Consider the following 19106-nt stretch of genomic DNA (forward strand, 5'->3'; position numbering starts at 1 on the left):
AAAGGAAAGACAGAGTTAGAAAATCACCACTGGGCAATCACCAGATCTATAACTTTTGGGCAAGAATCACAATGGATAAAAACACTAGAGGGAGAAAAGCTTGAGGACTGAAAGAATAGCTACACGGTCTCCAAACATCTCCCCATAGGATGTATATAAATTACAAAGGAATAAAAGAGAAATGTTACAGTGGGAAAAAAAACAAAGAGATCAAAGTTAATATCATTGGTAAGGGGACAATTAAATAGTGTGTATTTCCTGCTATGATGCACTGAGAAAAATGCAACATCCCTCCTGTATATTTGTACTAAAGAATCACAGACTGACTCTAACCATGTGGAAAGAGCAGACAATCAAAGTGGGGCCATTCTATAAGATAACTGGCCAGACAACTGTACATCTAAATAGGATGAATTTTACTGAATGTGGATTATACCTCAATACATCTGATTTAAAAAAAAAAAAAAATTGGCCTGCATCCTTCAAAAATATCAACTTCATGGAAAACAAAGAAAGGCTAAGAACTGTTCCAAATTAAAGGACACTAAATAGACAAAACAAGTGAATGCAACATGTGATACAAGATTTTCTTTTTGCTATAAAGAAATTATTGAAATAATGGGGAAAATCTGAAAAAGATTTGTAGATTAGACAATAATACATAAATGTTAATTTTCTGATTTTGATGACTCTACTATGGTTATGTAAGACAATGATCTTGTTTTTGGGAAATAGACTCAAGTATTTAATAACTTAGTCAGTTTGGGCTGCTATAACAAAAATATTGTAGACTGGATTAAACAATAGAAATTTATTTCTCACAGTCTGGAGCCTGAAAGTCCAAGGTCAGGATGCCAGCATGGTTGGGTCTGGTTAGGGCCCTCTTCCTGGTTCACAGAGGGCCATCTTCTCCTTGTATCCTCACGTGACAGCTAACAAAGAGGAAGCAAGCTCTCCCATGTCTTTTTACAAGGGCACTAATTCCATTCATGAGGGCCCCACCCACATGACCTAATTACCTCCTAAAAGCTACACTTTTTTTTTTTCTTCAATTTTTATTTTAAGTTCAGGGGTAATATGGTTTTGTTGTGTCCCCACCCAAATCTAACCTTGAATTGTGGCTCCCATAATGCCCATGTATTGTGAGAGGGACCCAGTGGGAGGTAATTGAATTGTGGGAACGGGTTTTTCCAGTGCTGTTCTCATGATTGTGAATAAGTCTCACAAGATCTGATGGTTTTATAAAGGGCAGCTCCCCTGCACACATGCTCTTGCCTGCCTCCATGTGAGACATGCCTTTGCTCCTCCTTTGCCTTCTGACATGATTGTGAGGCCTCTCCAGCCCTGTGGAACTGTGAGTCCATTAAACCTCTTTTTCTTTATAAATTACCCAGTCTTAGTATTTCTTCATAGCAGTATGAAAACAGACTAATACAAGGGGTACATGTGCAGGATGTGCAGGTTTGTTACATAGATAAATGTGTGCCATGGTGGTTTTCCACACAGATCATCCCATCACCTAGGTATTAAGCCAGGCATCCATTAGCTATTCTTCCTGATGCTCTCCCCACTCCCGCTCCCACCCCCAAAGGCCCCAGTGTGTGTGGTTTGCCTCGCATGTGTCCATGTGTTCTCATTGTTCAGCTCCCACTTATAAACAAGAACATGTAGTGTTTGGTTTTCTGTTCCTGAATTAGTTTGCTGAGGATAAGTGCTTCCAGCTCCATCCATGCCCCTGCAAAGGACATGATCTTCTTCCTTTTTATGACTGCATAATATTCCATGGTGTGTATGTACCACATTTTCTTTGTCCAATCTATGACTGATGGGCATTTAGGTTGATTCCATGTTTTTGCTATTGTGAACAGTGCTGCAATGAACATAATCTTAATAATAGAATGATTTACATTCCTTTGGGTATATACCCAGTAATGAGATTGCTGGATCAAATGGTATTTCTCCCTCTAGGTCTTTGAGGAATTGCCACACTGTCTTCCACAGTGGTTGAACTAATTTACACTGCAACTAACAATGTAAAAGCATTTTTTGCTGTTGTTTTTTTTTTTTGTTTTTTTCCTCCACAACCTCACCAGCATCTGTTGTTTTTTGACTTTTTAGTAATAGCCATTCTGACTGGCATGAGATAATATTTCATTGTGGTTTTGATTTGCATATCTCTAATGATCAGTGATGTTGAGCTTTTTTTGATGTTTATTAGCCACATAAATGTCTTCTTCTGAGAAGTATGTGTTCATGTCCTTTGCCCGCTTTTTAATGGGTTTTTTTTTTCTTGTAAATTTTCTTGTACAACTTTTATTGTAAATCTTTCTTGTGAATTTAAGTTCCTTAGAGGCTCTGGATATTAGACCTTTGTCAGATGGATAGACTACAGAAATTTTCTCCCATTCTGTAGGTTGTCTGTTCACTCTGATGATAGTTTCTTTTGCTGTGCAGAAGCTCTTTAATTAGATCTCATTTGTCAATTTTTGCTTTTGTCACAATTGCTTTTGGCATTTTCATCACGAAATCTTTGCCCATAAAGATCCACATCTTATTAAATCACATTCAGGGTTAGGATTTCAACATAGGAATGGGCGGGGGAGGGGCACAAATGTTCAGTTCATAGCAGCAGTAAAGGGGCATTATATCATGTCTGCAATTAAGACCAAACGGTAGGTAGGTAGGTAGATAGATACACAGATACACATAGGATAACATGGTAAAATGTTACATCCGAGAAATCTGGATAAAGGGTATGTGGGAATATTCTTTCAACTTTTCTGTAAGTCTGCAGTTACCAAAGTTAAAAGGAAAAACTCGGAGGAAGGAAGGGAGAGAGAGAAAGATTTGCACCAAAGCACTTTCCTTGACAGGTGGATATCCCATTCTTTACAACCTTGAGCGGGAAATTTTGCCATTCTCTCTCAGAAACCTGCCTTAGTCTCCCATGGTACTAACTTTTGATAATGAATGCCCACAATAACTTAAATCCCTTTTACTATAATCTCACTCCACTTCCACTCTTCTGAATATAGTTATGTCAAGCCATAGAGCTGTAAAATGATGGCCTATCTTCTCTCCTGGCAGTACGTACCTCTACTTCTCCTTATGGTACAGATCACAGTTGTAATTCTACATTTATTTGAGTCATGCTTGGGTTTCTGTCTGTCTCTCCCATTGCACCATAAGATTCAGGAAAGCAGGGACTGGGTCTGGCTTTGCTGAACATTGTGCCTTTAGTGAAAGACCCAGTGCAACATGAAAATGTGGGGCTCCTGGTTCAAGAACAAGTACAAGATCGCAACAGCAGAGCATTAAACCAAGAGCAAGATCCTTCTGAGCATAGGGGATGTGCATGCCCATGGGTTGCACCCAATGAAGCCAGCCATGGCCAGCACAGCACCTAGTGCGGAGGAGGAGCTGGTAAATGTGTGCTACATGAATGAATGAATGAATGAAACTTTTAAAACACATTTCCAGGCTATTTATAATGGTGAGGTTTCCAGTACTCAAAACTTTTAGATTAATAATTGATGTGGGCCTTCCCAAATCAACTCCAAATGGATTCTGGACTGCAGAGGGTGCCAATTCCCATCATGCAGCAGGAACGATGTTGAGCTCCAGCACTCCACACCTACCTCCGCAGAGCCACAAGCGGGGACAGGCCATTCTGAATCTTCATGCAGGACAGCTCCTGCCAATCTCCCCTCACTGTTTTCTTACCTTCTGCTTTCCCCTTTCTCCCCTCCCCTGCCCACACATCTCCTCTTTGGACTCAGTCCTAGAACAGAACATTCTAACCAAGGAGTGTGATCCCCTCTGGAGCCGGCAGTATTAATAATCCCAGCTATGCCAAAGTGGGCACTGAAGCAAAGCCACCAGACCCCTTTTCACTCGTGACCTACATTGTCATTGGTTCCATGGACTGTTCATTCTGCAACTCGAGGAGGAAAATGTTACTATGACAACAGCTCCTAGAGTTACAGGGATGCAAAACACCTACTTTAAAAAAAGTTCACTTACCCATATGGCAAATGGACTTCATTAGTTGTTTCTAAATCAAATGTCCAAACAAGGTGGGCTGAAAAGAGAATATTTTTAAGGAGCTAATTTAGACTGTAGCACCAGAACTACCCGTTGAGATACTGGAGAATGAAGAGAGAGCACCATAGTTTTTTGGTTTTGTTTTTAAAGACTGATATTATTAGAAATTATCTGTGTGCTTACTGGCTAATATGAATTTGCGCGTATGAGAAGGAAACAGACATCTGATTCTCTCTTCTTGGTTGGTTTCTATTACACTGTCCTCTTAGCTGTCTGTTTCTAGCTCTTCCCACTCCACCATCCAGCAAATACTGTGTGTGATAGAAAGAGAATAAGGCTTTTAGGTCTCAAGTTTAGCTTTGCTGAGTTCCTTGACCTCAGCAAATTATTTCTTCTCTGCGTCCCAGTTTCTTCACTGGAGACATTCATTTATTCATTCACCCAAACATTCACAAAAGTTTCTTGAGTGATTACTATGTGCCTGAAGTCACAATACCTCCCTCAGGGGGCTGTGTGACCTGAGACCAGTGTCAGGTTGAAATCAATGTAGAAATCATAATCACTTGCTATCTCTACTTCCTTTCCCTGACCCACGCCCCAGTCAAAGTTCATAACAGCCTCCTATGACTCTCATGGCCCCAGCCTCCCTTCGCAGCTGATTTGACTGTGTTGCATTATTGACTATGTGTCTGGGTCACTCACTTAGACTCTGAGTGGGTTCCCCAAGGGTAAGAATTGTCTTCCAACCCACGTGGTCGCCCCAGGATCTGGCACCAAATCAGGCACATCGCCAGTGTCTATAAGTGGTACTGCACGCCTTCTCATGTTCTTTGTACAATCAATGAACTCAAATCATAATCACCTCCCAGCTGTGGCTCCAGAATCCCTACATGGGAATGCTTAAGAGGGGTGCCCAGGGCCAGGCGAGGTGGCTCATGCCTATAATCCCAGCACTTTGGGAGGCCAAGGCCTAAGGATTTCTTGAGGCCAGGGGTTTGAGACTAGCCTGGGCAATATAGCAAGACCTTGTCACTTAAAAAAAAAAGTTGTTTTTAATTAGCTGGGAGTGGTGGTACACGCCTGTAGTCCCAGTTACTTGGGAGGCTGAAGTAGGAGGATCACTTGAGCCCATGAGGTTGAGGCTGCAGTGAGCTATGGTCATATCACCTTTGCTTTAGCCTGGGCAACAGAGCAAGACTCCATCTCTAAAGGAAAAAGCAAAAAAACAACAAAAAAAAGAGGGGCACCTGTTTAAAGTCTACAGAGATTGTACCGGCATGTCTGTTTGGGGACTTGAAGCTGTATTTGCATGGCAAGCAGTCTGTTTTTGCTTGGATTATTTGGGCAGGGTGTGCATGGCAATTATAAATGAGTTTAACCCCCAACCTCTTTAGAGCCCCCAGTCCTCATCACCTCCCAGAAGAGCACCTCTTAATCTGATCCCTTGCCTCCCAGAAGTGGCCTGTGATGTTCCTCACTACTTCCTCCAGAAGGACAGCTCTCTTTCCTTTCCTTTTTTAGCCAAAAGCCTAGTCCCAAGGGAGTGCTACAGAGAAGAAAAAATCATCACAAAACAGGGCATCGAAACTCTGGGGACACGAATCTGAAACCACCAGATCACCCTTCCTTAATTTCAGAGTCTCCCTCCCCAGCCAGGTTTGGAGGGAAATGTGGAACATCACTCTGGTAATCCCTTCCGGACACCATTATGTTCTAGTTACTACCTACGAGGACCTACTTGGTATTTCTCATCTTACCCTGATTGCATTCAAAACTTGATTAGATTCTGTTGATTCTGTCATAAAAAAAATAAAGCTGATCTGCTTTTTCCCTGTAGTCTCTCACTTGCTTAATGTAAAAATCCCACCTGTGCCTCATAGGCTTAAACCTACATTTCTTTGCTTCGCTCCACTTCCAGTTCTTTCTCTTTCCCTTCTCGGAGCTGACATCTCTCTTCAGTCTTGCATACTGGCTTTAGTTTTTATTGCTGTTATTTGCTGGTCTCTATTAGGGCTATTTGCTCTCTCAGCTACCAGAGGGGAAAGCAGAAATATTTCTCTAACTCCCAGATAGTATCATTGGCCAAACTGTTTTTCATTGAATTCATTTATATTTATTGCTTCCAAGTGTTATTTCTTCCTGTTCTGAGTAACTTACCTTATGATGAGTGGAAGGCTCACTGTGACCTAAAGTTGGGGGTTGGCCTCCTGTAAGGGTCTCTGTTCCCACAGATGACAGGCATGAGCCACCGCACCCAGCCCATCCCTCCTTTCTTCCCTTCTAATCTTACTAAGTGATTGCCTTTCCTTCTTTTCATAGTGTTCCTAACAGGTCCCTTAAATTAGAGGGGAAAAAAGGAAAACAAAAACAAATAAACAAAAACGACTCATGGGGAATCTATGCATATGCTACTCCCGAGGAAAACCAAGCTTCATATGATGAGATGTTTTAGGGGGTGGACAATGCCTCCGCTATAACAATGCCCATTACGAGACCCAAATATGGAAAAAATCCAGACTCCCAGCAACAGGGTTTTGGTTTCACAAGCCATGGAATACCAATACAATAAAATTCTATGCAGTCATTACGTTTCAGGAAAAATGTAACTGACATAGATATTTACACAATAGAAGTAATTCAAGTAATCTAGTATGGCTATGTAGCGTACATATGACCTAGGACTTAAAATTCAGTCAGCTTCCATGAAACATTGCATTACTTCCTGGAGTTATAGAAAATAAGGTGCTGGGTACAGTGGCTCACAACTGTAATCCCAACACTTTGGGAGGCCAAGGAGGGAGGATCACTTGGGGCCAGGAGTTCAAGACCCAGGGCAATATAGCAAGACCCCATCTCTACAAAGAATAAAAAAATTATCTGGGCATGGTGGCATGCACTTATAGTCCCAGCTACTTGGGAGGCTGAGGTATACAGGAATCCTTAGTCCTAGGAGATCTAGAGGGCTGTGGTCAGCTGTGATCACACCACTGCACTCCAACCTGGGTGACAGAGAAGAACCCTATCTCAAAAAAAAAAAAAAAGAGGAAAGAAAATAAAAAATAAGAATTTAATGCTAAAGTACATTGGGAAAACTCTAGATTAATAAGAGTGAAACGAGCTTCTTGTCTCTTAAATTTCTCAAATATTTTAATATGCCAGTGTACACCATGAATCTCCAGAGGAGGTGCTAGGGTGACTCATTTCTAAACTTACTTAACCCTGGGACCAGTGTCCTGGGGACCACACTTTAGAAAAGACAGATAAGTAGATGACTGAATGCATACCTTGATGGAGCAATACAGAAGTCTAGAAGGCAAGCACAAAATGTCAACAGTGATTCGAGTTGGTTATTAGAAACATGGGTGATTTTTATGGTTTTGTTATTATTACCATGTTGCTGATTCTTCCACAATGAACATTTCTGCCTATGTAATTAAAAATAATAAAGCTTTTGTTGTTTTCTTTTTTAAGATGACTGAAGAGAGGATGGAGATGGGGAAGGGAGTTCTTGAAGCCAGCTGTGTGACTGCCTTGTAAACCTTGCCAATGTTGATCATTGCTCTTAGATAGCAGTGAGGCTGATTTCCTGGAGGACTTTCCCATGGTCCCTATTGGCAATCACAGAAAGCACTCTGTCTTCTACTAGAGCCTAGTCATTACTATCTCATTGCATTAGTAATTTATAAAGAAAAAGAGGTTTAATGGACTCATAGTTCCATGTGGCTGGCAAGGCCTCACAATCATGGTGGAATGTGAAAGGCACGTCTTACATGGTGGCAGACAAGAAAGAATAAGAGCCAAGCGAAAGAGCTTTCCCCTTATAAAACCATCAGATCCCATGACACTTATTCACTACCATGAGAACAGTATGGGGGGCCCACACCCATGATTCAATTGTCTCCGACCGGATCTCTCCCACAACACGTAGGAATTATGGGAGCTACAATTCGAGATGAGATTTGGGTGGGGACAGAGCCAAACCATATCAGTCATCATCATCAAAGTCAGTTGATCACTGATAGGCTTTGTTTTCAAAACTGTGTGTTGAAATAAAATTAACCTTACTTAAAATTAGCCATTTTAAAGTGTGGCATTTAGTACATTCAAAATATTGTGCACCCTCCCTGGCCCCCCACTATCTAGTTTCAATTGATAAGTGTTTGATGAGGATGCCCAGGGCTGTGCCTTGAATTTTTGCCACCCTCCCCATGACCTTTTTCCAAAAATTATTGAGGCAGGCTGTCAGAGGAATAGATACAAACTAAGGTTGTAAAGCAGAAAATCAGGGCCATAAAAGGAGAAAGAGACAAATAAACCAACCATGAGTTTAAAATGATGCTTATGATTGAGTATAAAGTGTATCCCTGAGTTTCCTGCCAGTCAGGGCAAAATGGGAAACACAAGAATAAGTGGCTATTATCAGAAAGCAGAGGGCTTGTTGTAACTCAAGTGAGCTAAGGCATTTTTATGGAACTTAATTCTAAAATAAATTTTTCACACGGACTTTATACATAGAACATTGATATACATAATAGGCAATGTCCTTGACTGTGGTTTTATAACAAACGCACATAGAAAGATTTTCATATGATTGTTTTTCAATAAATATTTACTGGATGAATTAATAAATAAATGAATACCTGAATGAATAAAGGATAAACCACTACCGGCTCAGTTGCATTCACATCACACAAGCCCTTCATAAAGTTAAGTCTGTATAACAGAACTCAATGCCCAAGGAAGACTGCAGTCACTCCTATACTAATAAGGACATTCTTTTTAAATAAACTTCATTAAATATTTGAACCAAATGAAAATATTAGGAATGTCTGGATTATCTCCTGATACCACTGTCAATTTAAGAAAACCATAAGTCTTTGAATACTACCGAATTGTTTTATAATTTTATGGAGCTTTTATGATGACACGGTCTTTATTTTTTGTTCCAGATACGCATAAGGTGTTTGAAACTCAATTTTTTAGTTAAAGGTGATTTTCAAGTGTTCTTGGAATACATCAACTCTCCAAAGCCATTGAAGTGTGAGAATTAGAACAGCCACTAGGGCACAAAGTTTCCCTTTAGCCTGCCTAATTCTGTCGGTGGGATCAGTGCATTCCATTCAAAACTCCAATTCCTGTCATTCTTATCTCAGGTTTGACAAGAGAAAACTATTCCACCCAACAGTAATTCCATGACTTTTCTAGGCTCTAGACTCAAGATTAAGGCTTAAGAATAAGTGGAGTTGGCCAGGTGTGGTGGCTCACACCTGTTTCCCAGTACTTTGGGAGGATGAGGCGGGTGGATCACTTAAGGTCAGGAGTTCAAGACCAGCCTGGCCAACATGGTGAAACTCCATCTCAACTAAAAATACAAAAATGAGCCAGGCATGATGGCATGCAGCTACTTCAGGAGGCAGAGGCAGGAGAATCACTCAAACCCAGGAGAAAGAGGTTGCAGTGAGCCGAGATCATGCCACTGCACTCCAGCCTAGGCGACAGAACAAGGCTCTGCCTCAAAAAAAAAAAAAAAAAAGCAGAATCAAGTGAGAGAAAATGCCTTAGAAGACATGTAACATTCTGGAAGACATGTCCAAAGGGTTGACAGTGGTTTGTCTGGGGGGTGAATATTATGGGCTATTTTTTATTTTAAAGGTTTTTCCTTCTCAGCAGTCTCTATTTTTTCTTACTCTTAGATTGTTGGTTCATGAAAAGCTGTTTTGTTTTGTTTATTTAATTTTTTTTTTCAGACAGAGTCTTGTTTTATCACCCAGGCTGGAGTGCAGTGGCGCGATCTCGGCTCACTGTGACCTCCATCACCTGGGTTCCAGCAATTCTCCTGCTTCAGTCTCCCGAGTACCTGGGACTACAGACTACAGGTGCACGCCACCAAGTGCAGCTAGGTTTTGTATTTTTAGTGGAGACATGGTTTCCCCCATTTGTCCAGGCTGGTCTCGAACTCCTGGTTTCAGGCGATCCACCCGCCTCAGCCTCCCAAAGTGCTGGGATTACAGGTGTGAGCCACTGCACCCAGCCTGGTTTTATTTTAATAACCAAGCAGCAATAGTTGAGTATAGGTTTAGAGGGGAGGAATCTTGGTGTTGTGGAAGGCCCCTAGTGGCTGTGACACTTTGGGTGACTACTCTACTCTCTCATCCATAACCAGAGGTAAACGTCCCCACCTCACAGTCATGCTGGAAGATTAAACGAGATAATGCAGAGATCAGTGACTCAGAATGAGCATGTGCTTATCATATTATTAATATGATACCATACATGATAACTACTAATATAATTGATGTTTGTATTTTACATAATAGCAGTGACATTAACGTAACGATAGTAAAAGGAAGAATAAAGTTGTCTATAATCCCATTTCTCCAACAAATAAAGCTATTTTCATTAGTCTATAGCTATTCTATCCTGAGCCACATGCTTCCTACCTAGTTATTGTCATATCGTAAATGCAATTTTGCATTCTGATTTTTTTTCCTCTAACATTATGTGATACACATTTTCTGCTACATAGGAAACATTAACTGATGGTTTTTAAAAGCTATGCATGTTTAGGGACAATAAGATGCAGTGACCCTCTCTATAGCATTCACAGTTGCCTTCATATTTTCTAAATTAGAATTCCTCAAGATGACTGAGGTTGGTCCCTGAAGAAACCAAATTCAGTGTAAGAAAACCAGTGTCAGAAAGAGGCAAGCAAATCAGGGCACTTTGGGTGGCAATGGAACATTAACCTGCTATAAGCTAATGGGTTTCATTTTGCTACAACGTACAATGTAGCTTGGAATCTGATCCCAGGACTGTGCTATCTTTCTGAATGTGAGTGCAGAGACTGACCTTCAGAGCTCAGCTGAGAGTATTAGAAGCCTGCCTGTGGAGGAAGGCCCACCCAGGCTGCATGCGCTTCCCTCCCCTAGGGGCAGAAGCCTGAGAAGGCAGAGGTTGGGGAAGGACAGAGTCACGGAATGACCAGGGCCAGAGAGAGCCAGGAGATGAGAGGGCACAGACAGAGTGCATTCAGGCAGGAACATCAGCTGTGGTTAGGGAAGTAGCAGGGAAAATATGTTGCCAAATTTGGCCTGCAAAATGGAAAACCTTGAATTCTGCGAAGAAGCATGAATGTAATTGTGTGAGAATGGGGAAACCCCTGGCAGTTGTTGAATCGGGGAGGGGAGCAGCCAAGGTGCTGAGTTGGAAAGAGATGAGAGCAAAGTGGTTCAGGGAGACGAAGGTGAAAACAGCTCTGACAGGGGTGCAGAAGAGAAGGGAATTGCAATGTAGAGGTGGCTGGTGAGTCCTAAGGGCTGTGTTCCAGGCTCCGTTTCATGTACTTTGTGCATATTCACTAATTCAGCCCTTAGAACAGTCCTCTGATTTGGGTCCTACTTGTCATTCCTGTTTGCCAGATGAAAAACTCAAGGTCCGGAATTATTAGGTGACTTGGGCAACTTGCCACAGTCCCAAATGATAAGTCCTAAATGCCTCAAGATGGAAATCCAGGCAGGCTAGCCCCTGAGGCTGAGAGTCCGGCTCCACACAGGACTGTCTGTCTGGAAGCGTGAGATCTCTGCCTGTAGGCCAAGTGAGACTCCACCAGATGAGTGGGCAGGCGTTCCAGGCAGGGGTGATGACACATGCAAAGGCACAGAGATGATAAAAGAACATGCTACTCATGGGAGAAGACAAAAGTGCCGAGGAAGAGAGATACATGGTAAAGGGTGAAGATGGACAGGCCAGAGAAGGAAATCTCTGCTCTTCAGATCTCTATGGCCTGCAGTGTGGAGAGACAAAGGCTGAGAAGATCCTGCATCCCTCCTTGTTCCCCGAGAGAGCTGTCCTCAGCAACCTGCATGAGAGCTGGGTTTCATGTACTATATGGTTTACAGTGGGTGAGGATTCTTTTGGTCGAGGGTGCCTCCACTCTGGCTGGTCTCAATACAGTCATTCATTCAGCTAACAAACATCGATTGTGTGCTTCTCAATAAAGAACACCAGCTATACAGAGATTAACAAAATTGGCACGGTGCTTACAAGAACTAATACCTGAGCTGAACTTCCTTCCACTAGCTCAGAACAACCTTGGCAAAGGGTCTCCCTGAACTGTGCAGCAAACTCTTGTTCTTTCTTGGGAAAAGCTCATCCTGCAGAGCAACGAGCTTGCATTACTGGAGCTCCAGCTTCCTGCTGGAGAAGATCAGGTTTTACTCACTTGTCACTGATAAAATAAACAGGATAAGTAATTTCACCTTGATTATAGCTGCACAGAAACCAGTGATCCAACCTGATGTTTTTCTTGTTACACTCAGCGTCTTCAACCCAACGCATATCCAGGAAGCTAGCCTCCTGGCACACCCAGGTCCCTGAGCTACGGGCCACTAATGGTGGTTGCAGCATGGGCTCTGAAGAGGGAGATGCTGGACACCAGGCTCCTGAAAGTCTCAAGGGTGTTTACTCTGGGAGAACTTGGGCCTTCTCCCAGAAGGCTGAGACAGGAGAATTGCTTGAATCTGGGAGGCGGAGGTTGCAGTGAGCTGAGATCATGCCACCGCACTCCAGCCTGGGCGACACAGCTAGGCTCCATCTCAAAAAAAAAAAAAAAGCCAACTCTTCAGATGGCAGCATCAGGACTGGGATGAACTTACCCTGAGTGAGGGGAAGGTTGAGCAGCAAATGGCCCAGATAGAACTCAACACACTGAGGAGGAATTCTCATGGAAATAGAGGGGTGTTTAGAAAAGCAGCAGCAGCAAAGATTTGTCTAGCACAGGTTTGCAAAAGGACCTACATCTCCACTCAAGAAAGACTGCCTTTTATGCAATTAAAATGAATCCTCCATCTGTCTAAAAACCACTTACATAAAGCGCCCCCCTCTCCCCCGCCTCCACAGGTTCCTCATCTATGGGCCAGGCCATGCTTTTTGGCCAGCGTACACCAGGCCAACGGCGAATGTGTGCATAGCCGTGTTCTTCCCAGAGCTAACTGCTAAGGAGAGAAGCCCCTTAGCGGATAGCTTGCTTTAAACATACCTAGGAGCAATCCTTATGTGGGTAGCACGCTTCGCTGACACCCATTAGCATACAGTTCCATCTGCACCGCCACTGTGAGGTGCTTGGAAGTATGATAAAGTCTGAAAACATTACATATGTGTGTCTTTACACACACTCACCCAGAGCATGTCTCTGGGCAGAATGAATGAAGAGGTGACTTTCCTGGAAAGGACTCAAATCCTCCCTCTCGCTACCTACACACAGACACACACTCATTTGTCCCTTTCAAAGATGAGAATACTGAGAGGTTGTTTCCCAAGATGGACTTTCAGACTCCACAACAATGTTGGTGGTCTCTTTGCCACCCACATCCCAGGGGCTCAAAGTAGCAAAGCAAACCAGCCAGCAGGGGCAGAAGGGCACGTGCCTCTTGCAGAGAGCAGCAGAGATGCCCTCCCCAGCTTCTGATGGTCCACCATTAGGTTGACTTCAGGCTCCCACAATCCTCTGGCTTCTCTGCTCTTCTGTCTGTGAAAGGCCACAGAGCAAGGGTGTGAGTGACAGTGGAGCTACCAACAGCCTGGGCCTGGGCATTAGGCAGATGTGAACTCAGTCTTGGCTCTGCCACTTGTGAGCTATTTGACCTCCAGAGAGCTCACTTAATCTCTCCAAACCTCATTTGCAAAGCAGGGATAACAATGCCTACCTAATGGTTTGTTTGTGGGCATTAAGTGAGGTGATGTACGCAGGAAACTTCGTTCAGGAAGTACACACCACAAGTGGCAGCTCTCGCAGCATTTGGCAGGCTTTGTTGTTAACTGTTTCATTATCTCTTACTAGAACGTAAGTGCTTTGAAGGCAGGGTTGACACTGCATTAACTGCTGTACTCTGATGGATAAACATAGTGCCAGGTACAAGTAGGCACTCAATAAATATTTGTTGAATTCATAATTAATCATAGAGCTGAGCCCATAGTACTTGTGTTGATTAATTTTGTGCATCAACTTGGCTGGGCCACGGTGCCCAGATATTTGATCAAACATTATTCTGGATGTTTGTGTGAGGGTGTTGGATGAAATTAATATTTAAATAGGTCAATTCTGAGTAAAGCAGATTGCCCTTCATAATGTGAGTGGGCCTCATCCAATCAGTTAATGAAGATTGACCTCTACTAAGCAAGAAGGAATTCAGCCAGGAATTCTGCTTCTGAACTTGAATTGCAACTCTTCCTGAGTCGCCTGCTGGCCTGCCCCCATGGGACTTTGGACCCACCAATCACATGAGCCAATTCCTTAAAATAAATTTATCTAGACAGATATACACCCTGTTGATTCTGTTTCCCTGGAGAACCCTAATACAGTATCTAATCTTCGAATGAAGAAACCAATCAAAGGGGTATTCATTTACCTCCCTTAGCCTGGAAACATGGTTAATACCAGTTTCACAGCACTTTTGTAAGCTTAAACAACCATGAATCATACCCGTCTAATCAAATTCTCTTATTTGATCCTCACACACACTTGATGGCTAGAGATCAGGAGACCTTTTCCAAGAGGAGGGAAAGGTGGAGCTCAAAGGGGTCAGTTAACTTTCCCAAGCCCACACAGTATAATAGATTACAAAAATGACCCCAATTCTTCACCTCTCCATGGTTCCAAGCTCTTTCTCATGAAATGTGTACATCCTCTCCAACTCTGAGTTTGGCCATGTGACTTGGTTTGGTCACTGGGATGTTAGCAAATGTGCTGCAAACAGGCTTAAAAATTGCTTACGTGGCTGGACCTATATTCACTCTTAGTTCTGCCATTACATGAGAGCATGCTCAGGCTAGCCTGCTGGAGGATGAGCTATGTTAAGCCCAGAGTCCAGACACCCTATCACCCCCTAGATATGTGAGGAAGCTCACTCAAGATCAACAGCGCTGCCTAGCCACCCCTGAAGTGTGAATAACGAATGCTTTGTATGCCATGGAGGTGCTGCCGAGTGTTATTCCATGGTATCATGTTCACAATAGATAACTGATACACAGAACTAATGCTTCTCCTAACCAAGCCTGTTTAACTCCACAGCCAGGGCTCTTCCCAATACAGCAGAGGGTCTTGGGTGTCACCTGAAGGCAGGTCTCCTGATTGGGATGACACTTATAAAAAGTTGAGAAAAGCTTCCTCTACAGTTTAGCCATGAGAAAACAGCCTGCCTGCTGGTCACTGGGCTACCCATTAAATAGGCTAAACACAGGTGCCAGGCATATCCTAGAAAAGCAGGAACAGCAACACAAAAATGAGAAACTTTTTTAAAAACTTGGTATTTCAAAAAATAAGCCTTGAAGTAGTCATCATAACTTTTTTAGAATCCCTTATGCTATTTTATAGTTTAGGTTTTTTTTATGAGAGTTACATCTTGGGAGGTGGGTGTGTCCCCAGGATCTGTTGCAGGTGGAGGGCCTCTAAAGGGCCCATGTGCCCTGCTGCTCCACAGGGTTGCTGCCTGGGGGAGTCCTGAGGGCCACATTTAGCCCCAGTAGCTGCCGCCGGAGGGCATGCAGGGGGCAGCAGATGAAGCAGCTTGGGGGTGGTGGGGGACACCCAAGTAAAAGGAGCTGGGCTTCTGCAATCTGTTTCTAACCGCTCCTGCCTATGAATCATCCACATCCACACTCCCTCACAACCCGCATATTACATAAATAATGTACAAAATGAGCAAAGTCGAGCCACCACCACGGATGAGCTCGACCTTGAATTCTCATGGAGGAGCTAGGAGATAGGAGTGCTTTAGAGAGTCGTGGGGGCCTCTCCAGAAGGGCGAGTTCTGCTTGGCTTCTCTACGTCACTAATAGCTTTTAAAACATCAGTCACCTTCAAGGCCCAAGTCCATAGGAAACTGTCTTCGACGTCAATTTCTCACCCAGCCCAGTAAAATCTCTTAAAAGGAAAACAAAAGTGGTTTGCATGCCAAGAAGTAAAAGGAGCACAGAGCAATCCTAGAGGACTTGAAATGCTGGTGAAATTCAACTTAGGGTGAGAGTGGGTATAGGAGGGGGATAGTCATTAATTAAATGAGCAAAATTGTAAGTACCAGACTCTTGTAAAATCACAAGACAAGAATCTTTATGTATTTCTTTTCTGAACAGTCAAAGGCATGCAAAGATGTTACTGCCAGGTTGAGCTGAACAGTGGCCTACAGAAAGTTCCCCAGTCATTCCCAGACTCTAATTTGCTTCCTGGAGATCAGCTGTGGAAATGAGCAAGAGTAATTGCCAATTCCCAGATTAATTAGCAGAAGGGAAAAAGAGGAGGAACAGGAAGGAAAGGAAGGGAAGAAGGTGGGGAGGAGAAATCCGTATTGAGCACTCACTTTGTGCCAAGCATTATCTTATTCAATCTTTCCAACAACTCTGTGAAGAAGTCATTATTGTTATTCCCATTATATAGATGAGAAAACTCAGAGAGCTCCCATTTCTTAGCCCAGACCACTCAGCCAGTGTGTGCCAGAGCTGGGTTGGAGCCCAGGGTCTCTGACTTAAATCCCGTGGGATAAGTCATGGGTCTATGATGACTCCTAGCAAACAGCTTAGTTACCTTGACACATATTTAAATGTTTTCCTTTTTGAGTTATGCATCTAGAGTTGCAAATCACTTTATTCTGTCTCAATACAGGAAAAGGTTTATTCTCAAAGCACAACATTTATTTTTGAAGTAAACTTTATTTAACTGAGTCTTCTTTAGCTTGCCTTAAATGAATACCATATGAATTTATTTCAGTAGAAGAGGCCTCCTTCTTCACCTTGGAAATGCTGTTAATCTTATATGATCCTTCCTTCCTTCATTCACTTATCTTTTATTCATTCATTCATTCATTCATTCAATAAATATTTATTGAGCACCTACTAAGTGCCAGGCACTGTGCTGATTCCTAGGACTTAGCAGATGAGGTCTCTGGCCTAAAGGGGCTCACAGTCTATATCTGGAGTTCTTTAGGACAAGTCATTCCAGAACTTACAATCTATTTACGTGTCAAAAACAGATTCACAGCCCAAGAAGATAATAAGTAGATTCTCTAGATCTGAGATTTCAATAACTGAATGTAGCTGTTCTAAATGACCAAGCGATTATCAGACCTCCAACCAAGTTACCCACACTCAAAAAAATTAAAAATTAAAAAATAGCACTGTGCTCACAAATCACTCCTTCCTTATTTGATTCTACCAGTACAGCACGCTCCTAAAATAAAACAAAAAGAGTCAAATATATCAGCTTTCCAAAACTGGACCAAAGCCAGCACACTGGGCTTCTGCTATAGCATAACCAAGACCCTTTCTGTAAACCTATAAATAAATTTCAGCAGATGCTTGGACTCAGAGGGTCTAAATGGAAAAGCAACCCACTGGTCCTCAGAATCATGTGTGCACTCTCCCTTCCTGACTCCTCTCCAGCTTTAAGAAAGCTACGCTTTGAGAAGCTATTCATGCAGAAAATGATATTTCCAAACTGATGGGTTACCCCAGCACCTATGAGGATAGGTAACCCCATAGAGAAGTGAGTAATCTCTGTGTCCTGGTTCCACAAGGTCTCTGCTATTCTGAGGTTCCCAGGGCCACTCGACAGGCCCCTTTCAAGGTCCTGTGATGAGCTCCATGCTGAGCTGCTCCACCTGTGCCACCGACCGCTCAGAATGCCAAATTACAAACTGTGAATGCCAACCTCACTCTACTGCAGGACTCAAGTGGACATTGAGCCATCAGTTTCCAGCTCTGGCTTTGCAACACTACAGGGATGACCACACATCCAAAAGGTGGCACAGAATTTTCAAAACCAATTAATTTTGCTCATTCAATTTGAAAAAGGCAAGGAGCCAGCAGCACTTTTAGGAGCAGTAGGAGCACAAAGATAGCCTGAAGTGAGAGTGCTAAACAACCATAATAATTAGAATAAACCAGAACATAAGCTTCTCAAGGGCAGGGACTTTCTCCATCTTGTTCTTTGCTGAAGCTGCAATGCCTGAAAGTTTTGGTGCTTAATCCATGCCTACTGAGTTAATGAATGGATGATACTAACAGGGAGTGTTCCCCACATCTTCTGTGCTAAACACTTCCTCTTCATTCTCTCATTTAAACTCCTTAACTAATAATCAGAAATCTGTACCAAGCCCAGTCTGCCACGAGGAAACTGACATTCAGAACATGCACATCACTTCTTCAGGGTCACGTAGCTGCAGGGCAGATCCAGGTTTTGTGGGGCTTAAAACATACAATTTCAGGATGCCGGCTTTAAGGAAAAGAATATAAAACTACAAGTACAAATGTAGGTATGTAAGTGAATATTTACAGTGAGGAAAGAAATTGCAACAAATTACAACTGTAAAAGTATTACAAATATCATAAAATCCAGAAAAATGACAGTGATAACAGTGATTTTCATCATCTACCTGACATATATCTATCATACTTTTTCTTACATTTGTTGGCTGCATACTTTTTCTATAAAGAAAACAGAATAAGAATTTCTTTCCCGTAGTGTGATTGATCAAAATTTGTCTTTATTATTTTCAGCTTCATGACTCATTACTGATGACAGTAGATAAATCTTTAGGGTTGTTGTCAAATTTGGGGAAAGCTCTATCAAGTTTCCTTCGTAGCTGAGCTGCAATATTTCAGGACATTTCAAGTTTGCCTGTCAATGATGAACCTTAAATCAACATTACTGAGTTGACAACATTCATTAAGCTGTTTGTTGTGAACAGACCTCCTCATTATAATGACTTAATATGAATTTCATGTTACTTTCATTCTGTGTCAAATAAGCAAGAAATTTGTTTTTTTCCCAATGTGTTCATGTGATTCACTCCTCATCACCAGCTGGATTATTAAAACTCCAAGAGCTTCTTCATCATTTTTAGTCACTATTTTCTCTTGCTGTAAATGAATGAATAAAAATTTACCTTTCTGTTAATGAATGAGTGAGTTTGATATGATCTGAAAAGTGTTTGTTATAAGCCTCCTCAGTGTCTAGTGATTTTATTGCTCACCTCTGTCATTTCTATTTCATGTTTCTGTCTTTATATGAA

The sequence above is a fragment of the Papio anubis genome, chromosome 2 (genome assembly GCF_008728515.1).
Source record: "Papio anubis isolate 15944 chromosome 2, Panubis1.0, whole genome shotgun sequence".
Taxonomy (NCBI): domain Eukaryota; kingdom Metazoa; phylum Chordata; class Mammalia; order Primates; family Cercopithecidae; genus Papio; species Papio anubis.